The 18,070-nt window shown below is 30.9% G+C and overlaps 1 protein-coding gene across 11 annotated transcripts in view; it reads left to right on the forward strand.

The window, feature by feature from the left end:
- The window catches only part of Trpgamma (Transient receptor potential cation channel gamma), a 1,234,746-nt gene that overhangs the window by 404,937 nt on the left and 811,739 nt on the right, over positions 1-18,070 (forward strand). The window lies entirely within an intron of this gene.

Below are 18,070 nucleotides of genomic sequence, written 5' to 3' on the forward strand. Positions count from 1 at the left end.
CCGCACTGTCGTAAATAGTATTAAAAAATTGAAACAAACTTAAGGGAAAATGAGTAAGTTATAATAGTTGTTGAAAATGGCCTCAATTATGCGATTCACTTAATTGAATACGAAGTTGCATGATCTTAAACATATCGATCAACTTTTTTGATATTAGCATCTTCGGTTGACCTCTTTTGGCCGCATCACCACATTCTCCGTCTCTTGGAACTTTTCGTACAGCCACTTGATGGAGGTGTTGTTTGGTGCATTCACACCGTACTTTTCTGTTAAGATATTATAAGTCTGTCCATAACTGACATATCTAATGTATCAAATGAAATATTAATGTGCAATATAATGAATAATGTATATATATAAAATATGAATATATAATGTAACAATGAACATTGCTGCATTGTATAATCGATTTTCCCCCAATTTTCCTCAATTAAATCAGTCAGAAAAGAAGGAAAAATTCTTTCATAAGGTTGCGTCGCTTTTTCAACCTCTGTATAAGGTATCTGATCTACCATTTCACAGACCAGAAGATCCAGCCCGACTCAAATACCATTGTGACAGGTGAAAACCTAGATATTTCATCTCCCGAATCAAGAAACTTTTATCGCAGGCCAGCTGTGTGAATGGTGCGACCTTTAATATTTAATCTTCCACGGGCCAAATCTGAACGTTTATGAAGGCTTAGAACACAAATACTCGAGAAGGTTGATATACAAATTTATATGATAAATTTTTAATGTTTTGTTAATATTTTTAAAATCAAACACGATATGAAATAATTTTATAAAATTTAATAAATTAACACGCATTCGGTTTTAAAAATAACAGATTAGGCTTAACTTTTTTAACGATAGAATTCATATGATTAAATAAATTGAATAATGTAGGTGATTTTGAAAAAAAAAGTACGAGGTGATTTTTTTTCTGAATAAAAGTAATTATTCTTCAATTTTAGTTCACCCGTTTTAATATACGTTAGGCGTAAAGGGATATCTATAAATAACGAGATGAATGCAATGAATAGCTATAGTATGATTCTCCACTGCTTTAATAGATTGTTAACTGCTATTTAGATAAAAAGGTTTAACTTAAGATATCATTTCGCTCGAATAAAAACCGTACTCTTTTATAAAAATAGTAAAATACTAGGTAGTTAGATTTTATGTTATTGTTTCACATTACTTTTCACTTTCAGCCAAAATTATCACCATTTTTTTTTTACATATTACTGTTATTGAAATTAAATGAGACCTAAAATTATGATTTACTTTAACGGATTAGCAAATATTAGAATATCTTTTTAATAAATAAACATTTGTGACTAGTAATATTTAGAGCGTGATAAAGGTAAAACAGTTTATTATAATTAATCATTATACAATAGTATTCGGTTTTGTGTGAGAAAAAACTTATTTCGGTGAATGATAGTACATTATAACTCATCAGAGCAGCCTGAGAGTTTTATAACATATGTTGATAATAGGATAAAGCATTTAGTATTCATAAATACGCAGCGTACGTACTTGAAATATATAGTGTCTTAGGGAGAAACTTTCAAAACATGTTCTCCTGGTGAAAATAATGAAGAAAGTTCGCATAAACATATGTCTGGAAACGGTTTGTTTTCAAGTTACGACTAGCGAAAGATTTCGCCCGTATTTCAGCACATAAGAGAGCCATTCACCGGAAAGTGATGTCAGCGGAAAATGTACCACAATGAGTAAGATGCGACTGCGCGCCACATCCTTTAGGTTTGCGTACGTTATACGGCCTTACGTCGCAAATTTAAGCTACCAAATAACATTCGCAGTATCCTGGACAACGGCAAGAAAGTATTAGATCAAGTACTATTATTCCTACGGAATATAAACATGATTCAGGAAATATAATATCTGCCTAGTTCTAGTACTTGTATCTTTATTCATGAGAGAATGTTTTTTTTTGTTATTATTATTTTATTTTAATTATAAATTTATATACTTTGTTATCCGTAAAGGGGCTCTTTACACCTCTTACGGATTTTGCTTAATTTTTTATTTGTTTTAAGATTCTGACTGTGATATTAGTTTTAAGTTTTAGTTGTTTTTTTCCTCTCTTTTATCATTTAATTTTAATTTAGTTTTATTTTTTTAGGCTTTTTTTTTCTTTGTATGTGATAAAAGTCGTAAGTTTTTATTCATATTTAATGTAATTTAGTTTCATTTTAGTTTTTTTTTATAGATTAATTTTATTCTAGTTTTAGTTTGATCTGGGCTATGATAACACGAAAGCGCTTTTCACCTTCCAAAAACAAAAAAAAAAAAAACGTATTTCAGCTTGTTTAATAAAAAAAAAACCTACTTAATTTTTGCAATTAAATTTGAATGTTATTGAATTTAAACGAAACTATCCTGTGATGTTACAGAAAGCCACCTGAAATATTTAAGCCAAGCACAATGCTGCGTACGTTGTGGAGGGAATTTCGAATAAGTACTGTAACTGAAGTTTGTTTATTCTGTTACCATTTACAATTTTATCTATTTTATTTTTTTGTTCTGGTACATTAAAAATAACGTTTCTTAGATACAGAAAGAATAATACAGTTTTCTGTTTCATTTTTAGTCTCTTTTGTTTCAATAAAAAACCGTTTTTTAAAAGTATTATATAATTATTATTTATTGTATTTACATTAATTTTCTCAAAATTAAATTCTCTACAAGTTTTTTTACTTGAAGAGTAACTAATTTTCCGCATTTATTACTCATTTAACAAAGCTATTGAACTTATATATATATTATATATAAGTACATTATAGTATATTATAGTATAATATAGTATATTAAGTATGTTATATATTTAAGGTTAACAAACCTTAAAAAAATTTGTTTTTCGACACCGAATTTTGTGTTTTATGTCGGATATCTTAAAAACTACTCAAGTTACAGTTCTGGGACCTTTTTTATCCCATTCACCAGCTCAAATTACGTAAGAAATCAGCAACTGTACTCCTTAATTTGGGTCTCAAAAATTACAGTAGGGCTTCGTTTTATTAGAAGAGCTGAAATCCAGCGAAATCTTTCGCTGGTCGTAACACGTTTATATGGATCTTTTTCATTATTTTCATCAATAGAACAAGTTGTAAAAGTTTCTCCGTTTCTTTGTGGGACACTTGAACGTATTAAATAATACGTAGTAATTAAAATTACTACTTTAGAAGATGTAGAAACATTTTTAAACTGAATTTTAAAAATAGGAGATTAAAAAAAATATATATTAAAATAAATTCTTTAAATATTTATACTTGACGGTTTTAAAAAAAGTTCAAATATATATAATACTGTTAAACGTTTACTTCAGTCGTAATACTTACTGATTGAAAAGTGAATATTTTTCGTTGAAAATCATACAATAACATCTCAACCCGCATACTAAAGACAAACAAATCTTCTGTATATGAAAAAGTATAACACTTGGCCGTTTGAACTAATCAGTAAGGATTCGGAATTTTAGATTACTTTTTTAATTAAAATTTCATCGATCAAACAAATTGTAAATCTACTTAATTTCCTGAATATTAAAATAGGATAAAAAACATTATCGCGTAGAATCTTTAGCACATGATAACAAAAAAAATTAATTTAATAAAAGTAAGTTTTTAAAAAATATATTTGCTTACCATGAGTACATTAAACTTTTTTGCAGGATATGAAAAAGCTTGAATAGAAATGTTACAAATATTATAACCACGGTTAATGGTTTGGAAGAGGTTTTCGCCAACCTGCTCTTTAGTAGTAACCATCTTCTTTGAAATGAGGCCGGGAAATGTTTCCACATTAATAAACAAATCGTAAATTATAATATAAAAGAATTTCGCTTCCATACGTTAGCTATTCATTTATTTAAACAGAAATTAGTTGCTTTAATAACACATGGTCTTTATAAATAATTAATTGATATAAAGTGAGTTCAGAAAAATTAGAGATAAACGAGTTAAAACACCGTTAGTAAATGAAGTTTGAAAATATCAAGTTAATTTTAACTTGAAAATTTTGTATAAGATTAAAATGTTACTACATAAGACTGTTTAAAGAAAATACGTATTTACAATTTAGAAAGAAAACATAAATTATTGTTTTAATTAATGAAATGTAGAAATGAGATAAATAAATAAAGATTAAGTAAAATAATATTTTGGTAAATGATAAACGAAATAAAGTAGAAGAATTGAATCTAATAACTAGTGACAGAATTTTAAAAAGATTTCTTTCCAAAATTATTCTACCGAAGAATTCATACAACCAGATGCGGATAAAAAAAGTTACAAACTCCAGTGCGGGATTTAAAATCAAGCCAAACGATATAATCAATGAAGTTACCCAGGGGATGAAGCTACCTTCTATAGAATGAAACCGTAACGTTTATATAAATGCTCAATATGTACAGTTCATAAGTTCAAGTGCTAAATTTTCCATATTTGTTCCTTGTCGAATTAAAGTATCTGCAGCACTGCTCACTCTCTCTCCTCAATCTCAATCTTTCTCTCACTCTCTCTCCCCCTCTCTCTCTCTCTCTCTCTCTCTCTATATATATATATATATATATATATATATATATATATATAGAGAGAGAGAGAGAGAGAGAGAGAGAGACAAAGAGATATATATATAAGATAAATATATACATTTATATATATATATATATATAAATGTTTAAAAAGTGGTATTATAATTTATTTTATCTTTATCTACGCTCAGATCAACTTCTAATCACACTATAATCTACTTTTTTTATGTATTTACAGTAAATACTCGTAAAATAAAAATTCCTAATCTACTATTTTTTTTTTATTTGATTGGAGAAATCACTATAGTGTACAAAAATATTTATAACAATTGGAATATTCATAAATGATGAAGCCATTCTGCTCTAGTATTTTTCATTAAAAAAGGCATATACTTTTTCGACTAGATAGCGCTATAGCTCTAGAAAGGAAAGTATTGTAATCGGTCTGATTTGGGCATATGCGGTATTCACAGAATCTTGACGTTTGACATCTAAGGAACTCAAAAAACCGGATGCAAATTTTCCGAATATTAATATTCGTATGTATGCGCGCGTGTGTGCGCGTGCGTGCGGTCGGTGTTTACCTTTAAATCACCTTATAGTTCCAGAACTACTGGACCGATTTTGCCAAACTTGGTCAGATTACTTCTATACATATATAGAAGTAATCTGAATTCTTTCCATGTGCATTTGTGATGCATATTATAATAGCATGAATGCCCCCCGCAGGGCATTGATACCCTACATTTTCAACTTAAAAGGTCAAATGGGTGAGGCTATAAAGCAAGTATAAATAAAGCAAGTTCACCCTCAGTATCTCGAGATTTTGCCCAATAATGTCATATTTTTCTTAGTCACATTTTGTAACGATTAAAAAATAACAATATTTGCAAAAATCGTTTTTGAAAAATCACATCCCCACGCCCCCAAAACGCACTAAAATACTGCTATGTTTAGCTAAAAAATGAATAAAATTTAAAGTATAAAAAAGTAATTCGGTCTGGTTGGGTCTCAAACTCGATCGCCCAGTCAATTCGGTACCTGGGGCGTTAATCGTCGCGATTACACCAATCTGCCGACCGTACCAGCGAAATTTATTCCACGTAAGTTGTGAAATTACATTATTTTATTTATTTAGTTAGATACGGTATGCGCGAGAGCTTTATTTAGAATCACTGAATTAAATAAAAGAAAAAATATTACATTTAAATAAAATGATAAATATTTTTAATTAAATTGTATGTATAAGCCGTGCATCAGAAATAACCCACAGTTATAGGACTTTCCCGGAACGCGGAGCCCTTCTTTCTTTCTTTTTCCTGTTTAGCCTCCGGTAACTAACCGATTAGATAATACTTCAGAGGATGAATGAGGATGATATGTATGAGTGTAAATGAAGTGTAGTCTTGTACATTCTCAGTTCGACCAATCCTGAGGTGTGTGGTTAATTGAAACCCAACCACCAAAGAACACTGGTATCCACGAACTAGTATTCAAATCCGTGTAAAAATAACTGGCTTTACTAGGACTTGAACGCTGGAACTCTCGGCTTCCAAATCAGCTGATTTGGGAAGACGCGTTCACCAACCCAACCCGGTGGGTGAACGCGGAGCCCCGTGACGAGTTTTCGAAACACCAATCATTACTTCCGACTTCCAAAACAGTTTCCAGAATTTTTGAAAGATATTTTGGAAAAGATATCTGCAGAGTTATCTACGAGTATATCTTTAACTGTTAAAAAAGAATGAAATGTAGTATTTATAATCCAACTACTATTATTTTTCATATATATAATGATATTTTATCTGATAAAAATGGTAGCGTAATAAAAAAAAAAATTTACTAAGCGGTGTTAAAGAAACTTTTTCGTTAAAATTATCACTTTACTAACACAAGAAAAAAATGAAACCTAATTGATACATAAAGCACACCTTTCCATTGAATGAATGTTTCAGATGAAAACCTGGAATTTTACTTTCCATGAAATCCCATCATTTAAAAATACTACCTCATCTTCCTACATTGTCGATTATTTTTAAAATTTTATATATATATATATATATGTGCTGAGGAACAATGTAACATCAGACAATTACGTACGTAAACAGAATTTAAACTTCATAGGTGACTTTAAACGCAACAAATAATATAAATACTCTAATATCTCATAAAACAATATAAACAGAATGTTCACACATAGATTGATAGAAAATAGATGGAACTATAGATCACACAGAGTAATAAAAAAGAAAGTAAAATATATAAACTGTAGGGTATATAAACAAGAATATGTGAATTTTTAAGTTATCTAACTTTTAACTTTTATCTTCGTTGTTCTTTCTCCAACAGTTGGTGGGTGTTTCCAACGCTTAAATAAATTAAATTAACCAACCGATAAGAACTGATTCTGAAAACAAATTAACCCCGCGGAGTACTCTTACATCCCGACTTCGAAACGACTATTATGATTGATGCGGAAGATGGGACAGTGGTCAGGGAGTAGAGGATAAACAAGGATTTTCGACAAGGTTGTTCGATGTCGCCAATGTTATTTAATATTTATCTGAATGTTCTAATGTCTATTTGGCGAGGTAGGGTTGACTAAGGTATATTATATCTTTAACCAGGAGTTTTCTTTAAATGTTAGCGTTTGCTGATGATGCAGTGATAGTGCAGGAAAGTGAAGACAAGCTCCAAGAGGCAGTTCATCAGCTTCATCTCCTCAGTAAAGAATTCAAAATGAAAATTTCACAGCAGAAATCTAAAGTTATAGCCTTTTGCGAAAAACGGTCCTTGCATTACAAAATAGTCATCGATGGGGAAATTCTGGAACGGATGACAAATTTCAAATATCTGAGATCTGACCTGTCCTTCGATCATGAACAAGATATAAATGAACATTGGCTAAAATCAGTGCGGTTTCTAGATTGATATGTCGTACTCTGAAACGTCAGAGCAGGAATTACCAAATTTAATTTTATAAAACAATGGCCATTTCTTTATTTAATATGGTAGTTAAGAGTGGACCGACGGCAAATCGGATGATTCCCGTATACAAGCGGGAGATGAGGTTCCTGTGGAGCATGAAGGGTTTTGCGAGAAAGTATTGTATTAAGAATGAAGTGATTCGTGAAGAGAATAAGATAAAATCGATCAGCGAAATGAAGAGACGATATCGAGAAAGATGGACGAGACAGCTATTACGAATACGTCAGCGTAAGTTACCAATGCGGGAGTGGTATTATAAGTCAAATGGAAAAAGAGATTTAGACAGACCGAGACATCGATAGGCGCCGAAAAAGACTAATCAAGCCTAAACCGTGGAGGGAGAAAAAGAAGAAGAAATAAGATAATCTCTTCATTTTGGTTTATGGCAATGAAAGCACATCTACCTATATATATTTAATTTGAACAATTTTCACCGCATACAACTGGTAGGAGATTTCGTCAAATACTTTAACCAGTAGGCGACAGCTGCTTCAATTTTGTGCCTTAAATTGGGTAGAAGAGCAGAGCAGAGTCATGTACTCAATATATATTATAAAACCCAAGAGGAAAAAATCACACTGGATCAGATCTGGTTACCTTAGAGGCCACCGCAAAAAAGCACTGTCATCGAGTTGGTGCCGACCGATTCAGCGGTCGGCAGTAAAGGAAGTTTTGTGATGATGAATAATTTCGGTTTTCAGTTTTCAACAGAAATATCCATTTTGACCATCCCTGAATCCATTTTGACTAGTTTCGGCGTGACGTCTATACGTACGTATGTATATCGCATAACTCAAAAAAGATTAGCCGTAGGATGTTAAAATTTTTTATTTAGGACTGTTGTAACATCTAGTTGTGCACCTTCCCTTTTGATTGCAATCGACTTGACAAAAAGTGTCTAAAAAAGCCCAAATCCAAATCTTTTGAATTTTGGACTTTTTTTTAACTGCAGTAATAAGCCCTTATTGAGAGCTTTTCAACGGTATATCACAAGTAATACATAGTTTCATTGGTTCCAGAGTTACAGCCAAATAAAATGTTAATTAATGACATTTTTGGATCTTACAAAGGTAAAGCACATCGGTTCGAATCAGACTTCATTTCCTTTTTTTGGATTAAATATATTGATTTATTAATAATTATTAATCTCTGATAAAAAAAAATTACAATAAATAATAATTCAATAATATCAATAAAAAAAAATATGAAAAAAATTTCACAAATTATTAACAAAATAAAATCTTATGTACTTTTCTTTTAAAAAAAATGTGTATATGTAATTTAATAAGGATACAAGGAAGTCATGCCGTGTCCACATCATATGTTTTTCCTTCCCCTTCTAAGATCCAAATATTTCATTAATTAAACTTTTTATTTGGCTATAACTTTGGAACCAATGAAAATAAGCATCACTTGTGATATACCGTTGAAAAACTCTTAATGAGGGCTTATTTACTGCAGTTAAGAAAAATTCCAAAATCCGAATATTTGAATGTTGGACTTTTTTGGACACTTTTGGTTTAGTCAATTGCAATCAAAACGGGTGGTGCATAACTAGATGTTACAACATCCTAAATTCAAAATTTCAACATACTACGGCTAATCGTTTTTGAGTTATCGAGATACATACGTACGAACAGATGTCACGCCGAAACTAGTCAAAATGGAAACTAGTCAAAACTAGTCAAAATCAGTTTATTACTTCCTTTACTTCGTACACGGAAGTAATAAACTGTTACGCAGTGCTGTAAAAGAATTCGACCTTTAATTATTTTCTTTTCTTTTGAAAAAACATCAATTAATTCTAATCTAAAATTTTACAAATAACCCAAGATCGACCGAAATAATTAAAATGTTCATAGAACTAATTCAGATACACTACTACCGCATATCTTAATTTCTATGAAACTCATCTAATACTCCTCATGATTTTCGCGCTACAAAATTTTATATATATATATATATATATATTACCGAATTTTTCTTCGAAAAGTCAGTACATAAAAATAGATTAGTTCACTAACTTGAGATGACGATTACAGAGTTGAATATTGTTTAGTGAAAAACATTAATTTTCCCCGATATTAACTTAACTAATTAAACAAAATTAACATCAATGATAACTGAATTTGCAGGAATAAAGTCGTAGAAATGATTTATTACTATGTTAAAGGATTATTTTAACAACACATATTTAAAAGACGTTAGACGTTCTACTTAGTTTGGGCTATTTTATAAAAGTCCATGAATTCTAAAACTTTTCTTTGAAATTTATTAATTTCACGAATTTTTTCTTATTAATTTGTTTGTTGTTTATAACTTGTATAACTAACTAATTAATTCAAAGCTAATATTCCTAAGTACAGTAATTTAAAAAAAGAAATTATATAGATCTAATAATTAGATAACATTACTTTTTTTAGTCTTATTTTTTATCATAATTATAGGGAATTAGACGATCTCCGTGTAGGAGTGGTAGCGTCTCGGCATATCTTCCGGAAGTTCCGAGTTCGAATCCCTGTCAGACGTGGCATTTTTTCAAAAGTAAAAAATTCCGTCGGGTTAAATGATAAAGCAGTCGAAGCCAGTCATCTCATAAAAAAGAAAGAGTAGGGAATCATGAAGGTATTTCATAACTGACAGCATTAATTAAGCGCAATGTATTATTAAATAATTTTTATGTATAATTAATTAATCCATTTATATATAATTCAGAATATGAGGAATACAACAGTAAGAGTTTACAATATCATTCACTATACATTATTTTCGATCTATTTTCATTCAAAACAAGAAAATACAGTATAAATCAATATTTCAAGTACGTCAAGTGGCTTTACCGAGACGTGGCAACATCATTCATTCTCTGTAATATAATATTGAAGCAAAATGGTTGGCGCTTGTTATAAATTTAATTGTTTCGTTTCTCATAAAAATAATCATTTTCTGTGTATTTCTCCATACAATTGATCGTTATAGATTATAAAATTGTATAATAAAAAAGACAATTAATCCGTTATCTGTAATTTTTATTTCCAAGTTGATAATTATTAATTTTTATAAGTAACTTTTGCTTGCGTGTAGTATTACGTTCATATTATTTTCTATTGATAAAAATTACCGTATATTTAGTAGAAAATTAATTAATATTATAATAAAAATGTTTGTATAATATAATATTGAATCCAACGAATTAAGTTACAATAATTAAATTACCGATTTAAGTTTTATAACAGAAAGATAAAAAAAATACTCATTTTTTGTTGAATTACGGCAATTTATTTATTTAGGATTGAGGTTTAACGAATTTTCTGTGTTATAAATAAATTTTTTAAACTTCTGCTGTATTTTACTACGGAGAGGAAGAACATACGTATTCTGTTCAACTAAAAACAACTTTAAGTTTAGGGGTTGAAACATAAACAAAGGTTCCTAATTCAATAACAAAAGCTAATTTAACTGAGGAAAAGAACATCATTTTATATTGTAGTTATAATACTGCCTAAGTCATTTATTTTAATTGTTTTAAGAATTCATTCATTAAGTAAATAAATAAATTTTTAAAAAAAGAATTAAAAACACAACACATAAATTTAAGAATATTTTAATTACCATTCTTTATTTAAATTTTGTCTTGTAGCTTCTTTGATGACATGTATTTTAAAATTTATGATAAATATATTTTGCGGATATAAAACATATATTGTTTAATTGATATAATAAAATTAAAAATAATAATAATTTTAATTTTCAAGAAGATATAATTTTATTACACACGGGTCTGACACTGTTCAAGAACCGGATAATGACCGAACGTAACCGCGATTTACTTCATTACTTCTCAGAATTTATGAACAAATGAAAACATTGTAATATCTAACACGGAAATAAAGCTAGTGAATTAAAGATAAGTGATATAAAATAATAAGCACACCCGGATATAGTGCGAAATGGGTTGAACTTTTAATAGTTATTTGAGTATAGAAAAAATCCCATTAATGTCATATCAGTTAACTTTTAATAATACTAATTATAGTGTATGTAATATCTGAAGACGGGTTCGTAGTACGCTACTGCATCTCCTCCACTGCTCTAAAGATCAATCAGCGACTTCTTCTTACACCACCAGCCAAAGTAGTGTATTCCAAAAGTCATATTATATTTTGCGATGACTTGAAATGTATCTAATTATGATGTCACTATTATAGTAACGAAAAATGTTCTTCTTCTTCTTCTTTTAAGCGCCTTCTCCTTAACAGAGGTTGGCGGTTCACGTAGCAGTTCCTAACGTGATGCTGTAGAAGAAACAGAGCCGTACCATGTGAACTCAAAAGCATATCCTTCAAGATATTTAATGCAGTGATTTTCCGCTGCCTTCTGCATCCTAACGCCGTTGATCAATTTTTCTTCTTCCATCTTTTGGAGCCATTTTCTGCTCTCAGGATCCTCGAAGAGGCTGTTGGCACTCGGTAGAAGGGATCTTATCCCGGAAGATACTCCGTTGCTTCATTCGCTTGTTGCCTACATATAACAACATGCTATAAACAGCCGTTGTCCCCTCGCAACCATGGGGAGGTGAATGTCAGGACTGACACCGTAAAGAAATTTCTCAGCTTCTCTGGATCTCTAGAATGGATATGTTCTGGTAATTTGTTATTACAAATAAAATTATTTACGCCTATATTTTGTTCAAGATGTATATCAAGTAATTTATTTATTTATCGGTTGAAAAGCATATGTTTGTTTTTTTTTCAGTATCTTAAACTAACATTTTGTTAAAAATAAACAGTAACAATGACGTAATACAAAAATATATGAAATAAGTTGTTTATTTATTATAGGCTCTGATGTTATGATTTTCTTTGACGTGACGTAGTTATTTACGAAAATTATTTTTAATATATGCAGTATTTTTGTGGCAAGCATTAACACGTGTTCCGCATGCCGGGTTCAAGAAGTGAGGTGAGGAGATTTTTATTTAATTACAAAGAATATGATTATGCAACAACTGATTATTGAAAATCAGTTCTCTGCAATCATTTAATGTTTGATCGCTATTTACATAACACACCATTCATTAGTAACATGGTTATTTGATTCAATGAAAGACATCCGTAAAAAATTAAGGTATTATTAAAGCCCTGTAACTCTAAAATTTGAAAAAATTCTATTAAAGCCACAAATTTATAAACGAGATTCTAATTACAAATTTTAAAAAATGTTTAATCTTACTGCAGATTTAAACACGAGTACGGATAAACAAAAGGGTAAAAATAAAATTGAAAAATGAATGCTAGCCTCTAAATTTTTACAAGTAATGAGAAAAATAAATTGTAACAACTTTTAAAAAATACAAAGAATGGTTTCTAAATACGACTTTATTTATTATAATTTTTCAAAATGATTTCTACCACACTTATATACTTCTTCAGCCTTCGAAACCAGTCTTCAAAGAAATCCTGCCATTTTCGTCAGCAAGCTGAGCACCATCATCATCCCAAACCTTTGGAGATCGTCATCGCTCGTAAATCGCCCTCCTTGCTGTCTGTTCTTCATCTGGGGTAACATCACATGAAGTGTGGTCAGACTGTAGGAAGGGTGCTCTTAACTGGTTTTATTCTACTGCTAGCCAAATATTCGGAGCAAACTTTGGAGTGGTGCACTGGAGCACCACTCCAAAGTTTGGACTTTTATCCCTGACTTTGGGCAGATCTTCTTGAAAGCTTGGGCAAATTTAAGAAGGCATTCTTCGGTATATTATTTCACTGTAACTGTCTTCTGAATTTCCAACACAACTCGCTCTAAAACCTCTCTCAACTAAAAGATACGGCCACCATTCTGTTCTTCACTGATCTGGATTTTCGAACAGCTACGGAGGTCTCCTCATATTCAAACATCCAGACTTTGTTCTGAGCCTTAGTTTGGACATTATAATAGTACAGCCAAGTTTCATCACTTCTCAAGGAACGGTTCATATAGGGAGATTTCCCATTTATAAACCTTTTCAGCATTTCGCATCACCATACAACACGACGTATCATCTTCATCTGTGAAGTTATGTGGCATTTAAACGGTATAAAAATTTCTAACTTGAAAATGAAACAACAGTGTAGTACGAATGCTGATGCATCAATACTCAAGGACATCCTTCTACTTGGCGGTAGATCACACGCCTGTCTGTCTCAAGTATTACTCTTACTGCAGCAATGTTTACTTCAGTCACAACCGAAAACAGTCGACCTCAACTTGGAGCGTCGTCTAGGCCAGAATTTCAGTCTTCAATCTTTCTGGACCACTTGTCGTACGGTGAGGAAAATCCTCCCTAAGCACAGCAGTCATTTCCAGTAAACACTTTTCTTTCTTTTTCCTGTTTAGCCTCCGGTAATTACCGTTCAGATTTTACTTCAGAGGATGATATGTACGAGTGTAAATGAAGTGTAGTCTTGTACAGTCTCAGTTCGACCATTCCTGAGATGTAGGGTTAACTGAAACCCAACCGCCAAAGAACATCGATATCCACGATCTAGTATTCAAATCCGTGTAAAAATAACTGACTTTACTAGGACTTGAACGCTGGAACTCTCGACCTTCAAATCAGCTGCTTTGGGAAGACACGTTTACCACTAGACCAACCCGGTGGGTTCCTCTAAACAGTGATCAATACTTAACACACGTCCAAATTTGTAGCACATAATGGACCGGTATTCAGATTTCAACCACGAGATCATTTTTATCGCAAACACATTTAAAAAGCAAATACCACCGTGACAGTGACTAGAACGGCTATAGTGCAGGTTGGGACTTGTCTAAACCGCCTGTTATGATCCGTTCCGTCGTATTATAAAACTTTCTTAGTGCCATTTATTTAAGTGAAATGAAGATATGTACGGTTGAAGAGATTAGCTGAAGATAAAAAAGCATGAAGATGTCAAATTTCTACCGTTTCATAAGAATAAACTTTTATAGAAGTTGTTCAAATTATCTATTTAATGCGAACCGAATTTTTGTGTTTTGTTTTGTCGTATTGGATCAGTATAAGATTCTGAAGATAGTGTCTATAATTTTTACGAAAACGTTATTGAAGAAAGTTATAAACTTTTATTTTTTAACTTTTATCTATAAAACTTGCATTACTATCGTTGAAATATATGTAGCTAGAAAAAAAAAACATTCCAATCATGTTTGTTGACATAAGACAAGTTAAATTGTTGAAAATTAATTAGACTTACTCTACTATTAATTAGACTTAATCTTTATTTTTATTTTAAAAAAGTTTGTTTTATTTTGTAGACACGTGGATTTAGACACTTTGCGAGAGACAAGTACGTATAATTTCTTAGGGGTATTGTAAATCATCTACAAAAATTCATAATCTGACAAAAACTTTTTCAACATCCTTCACAGAATACCTACTCTAATTAGTGAAACAGATGTTTTACTAATCAATGGGAAACATTTAATAATACTTTCTTTTGATATAGTAACAAATTTTACTTTACAAAGTGACAAAATTTATTGTTATCTTAGATAGTTTACTTTGAAATCTCGATTTTATTATAGGTAGTCACTATTTGACTTCCAAAGTTATACTTGAACAATCGTTAAACTTCTTTTTTAACGTATAAACTATATTTTATCTAAAATATTTCTTCTGTTTTAAATGTATTATTGCTCCGGAATATCCCGAATTGAACCATCAACCGTACAACTCCAACTTTAACTTCAACTTTCCGCACAACTCCATCATTCCGTCTGATGAACCGGTTTTTTTCTATTAGGTTACTTTGTTGTCTACCTAATTTCATCTTCAAGTGAATCCATTATTATACAGGTGTATCGCGAAGTTCTCCCGTGACTTTCATAACCTATTCTACGCTTGAAAATAATGGAAAAGGATCATGTAAACATATGTCCTAAAAGACTTCGTTAGAGAGTTACGTTTATTGAAAAAGTTCGCTTGGATTTCAGCACCCCAGGTGAAATGAGTCGTACCGAAATTAAGGGAGAAGAATTAGTGAAAAATTTTTGACCTAAATAATCGAATAAAATAGGTTCCAGAACCTTATCTCAGTAGTTTTTCAGAAATCTGGGGTGAAAATCAATAAATTGGAGTAGAAACCCTGTTTTCTTTGTTTGACTACAGTAACTTTCTTAAATGGGCAATAAACATCTAAAAATTAAAAAAAAAAAAACTTCTAAAGAGTGTAGAAAAAAACTTTTGAAAGTTGAATAAACAAAGAAAAGTTAAAAAAATCGAGTTTTATTTAGAAAGGACATAACTACATTTTTCAGAAAAGTACTTTCTGAAAACAAAAGCCAAATTCTGTTTTGAAGATGTGGAAAATCTGTAAAAAAAAAATTTACTGTTTGCCAAATTTATTGCTGTTTACTGTTTATTGCCAACTTTGAAATAATAATTTTTCAAATAATTTATTGTATTTCTGTCATTAATAAAAAAATTATTATCCTAATAATTTTTATTTAACAATTGTTGTGTATTACAGCGTAAACAGTTAATTCGTCAATCGTGCGTGGTCTGTTGTGATACACTGCTTGTTTCGCTTCCCTCTACAGAAAGTAATCTGGGGAGTCAGATCGAGCGATCGTGCAGTCCACAAACCCATCGAAATGATTCGTTCACCAAAGACACTTCGTAAATAAGTCATTGACCTGTTAGCTGTGTGCGCTATGACGCCATTTTGTTGGAACAGACCGTGATCGATTTTCACTTCTGTTAACCGTCTAATGAAGTTCGTTAAAACAGCACAATAACGATCACTATTAAATGTATTTTCAAAAAAGATTGGACCCACAATGCGCGTTCTACTCACATCAACCCAGACTCCAATTTTCGCTTCGTGTAAAAATTGTTCGTGTAATTCATGGGGGTTAATTGTCGAGTACAGTCCTGTATTTTGTGAAGTAATATGTCCTCCCATATGAAAATAATCTTCTTGTGTAAAAACGTAATTTCGAAGATATCTACGGAATTTTTATCAATAAAACTGTTGGGTAAAGTTAACAAAAATAAAAGAAAACACAGCTCGTATTTGCCAAAAGAAATTGGACTTTAATTGGAAAGAAAACAAATGAACTTAAGTTAAATCATAACCTTAAAAAATAAAAATAAATCATGAAATTAACAAAACTTAATGATACTTAATAAATATCAGCTGAATCAACATATGAATAATGATATTAAATGAGAAAATACGTGAATAAACATTTTTCAAATACACGTTTTGAAAATATAGAATTTAACAAAGCCTGAAAACAAGAGAACATAAAACACCATATTTACAATTATATACTTAGAAAAACATAACATCAATAAACATAGCATGACTGGAAAACTATTGCATTACTGACATATGCTATATTATTGAAAAATTAGCAATGAACAAATGTCATTAGCTTAGAAAAATAAATTACAGTAAATCTTAATTATTGGCACTGGCCTTTCCTGATTTATGAACAAACAACAAAAACTTTTAAACCATTGACAATAATTTAGATATTTGGCATGATCTATAGGTTTCAGTGTTTGGACACAAATTAATTTGTAAGGGAAAAGTTTCAGTCCTTTTTTTACAGTTTTATGTGCGGTAGGAAGTCCGATATTTTGGTGTTGTTCTAATTTACGCATTAACTTTTTAATGGACTTTTGGCCTTAGTATCCGAAATATCAAGCAGCTTCTGCGCGTTTTGTTTAGGTGGTCTTCCACTTCGATCAGTGTCTTCAACAGAGCCTACTATCCGAATTTTTTCGATAAGATTTTGAATTGCATTGCGATGAGAAACAGAAGTATTTGGAAAATTTTCAAAATATTTGGGTTTCACTAAATCAGTATACTACTTGTCACCTTCACGAAAAGACATGTTGTACGATAAAAATGCGTTCATCTACCGAAAGAACCATTATGTGTATCGCAACTATTCATTCCGATAAATGAAACAACACGAAACGAAATGAAGCACATTCAACTACAATTCAGCAATTGACGTTTTCGTTTATTAATGAGGAACGCCAACGAACCCATAAGGCAAGAAACCTAATGCCGAAATAACAGATTTCACCACATAATTCTAACACATACAGCACAACGACTTTTCGAACACATTGAATTTAATTTAATATCTACAATGATAATTTAGACTTAATGAGCGGACTAAGATAAGGGTAAATCTATAATTTAGACTTAATATATCTTTGTCTACTCAAAGATATATTCCATTAATTTCTTTAATTTCAATTAAAATCTTAATTTCTTTGATGACAAATTGTTCACACCTATTAATATGAAAATCTCGACTATTTACCTCGTTTTAAATTAATTGAAACGTTTTAATTAATCCCCCGGGTTGATCTAGTGGTAAACTCGTCACGGTAAATCAGCTGATTTCGAAGTTGAGAGTTCTCAGGTTCAAATCCTAATAGATTTTATTTTATAAGGATTTGAATACTGGATGGCGGATACCGGTGTACTTTGGTGATAAGGTTTCTATTAATCATACGTCTTAGGAATGTTCGGGCTGAGTT

Source organism: Lycorma delicatula, chromosome 2 (genome assembly GCF_047948215.1).
Source record: "Lycorma delicatula isolate Av1 chromosome 2, ASM4794821v1, whole genome shotgun sequence".
Taxonomy (NCBI): domain Eukaryota; kingdom Metazoa; phylum Arthropoda; class Insecta; order Hemiptera; family Fulgoridae; genus Lycorma; species Lycorma delicatula.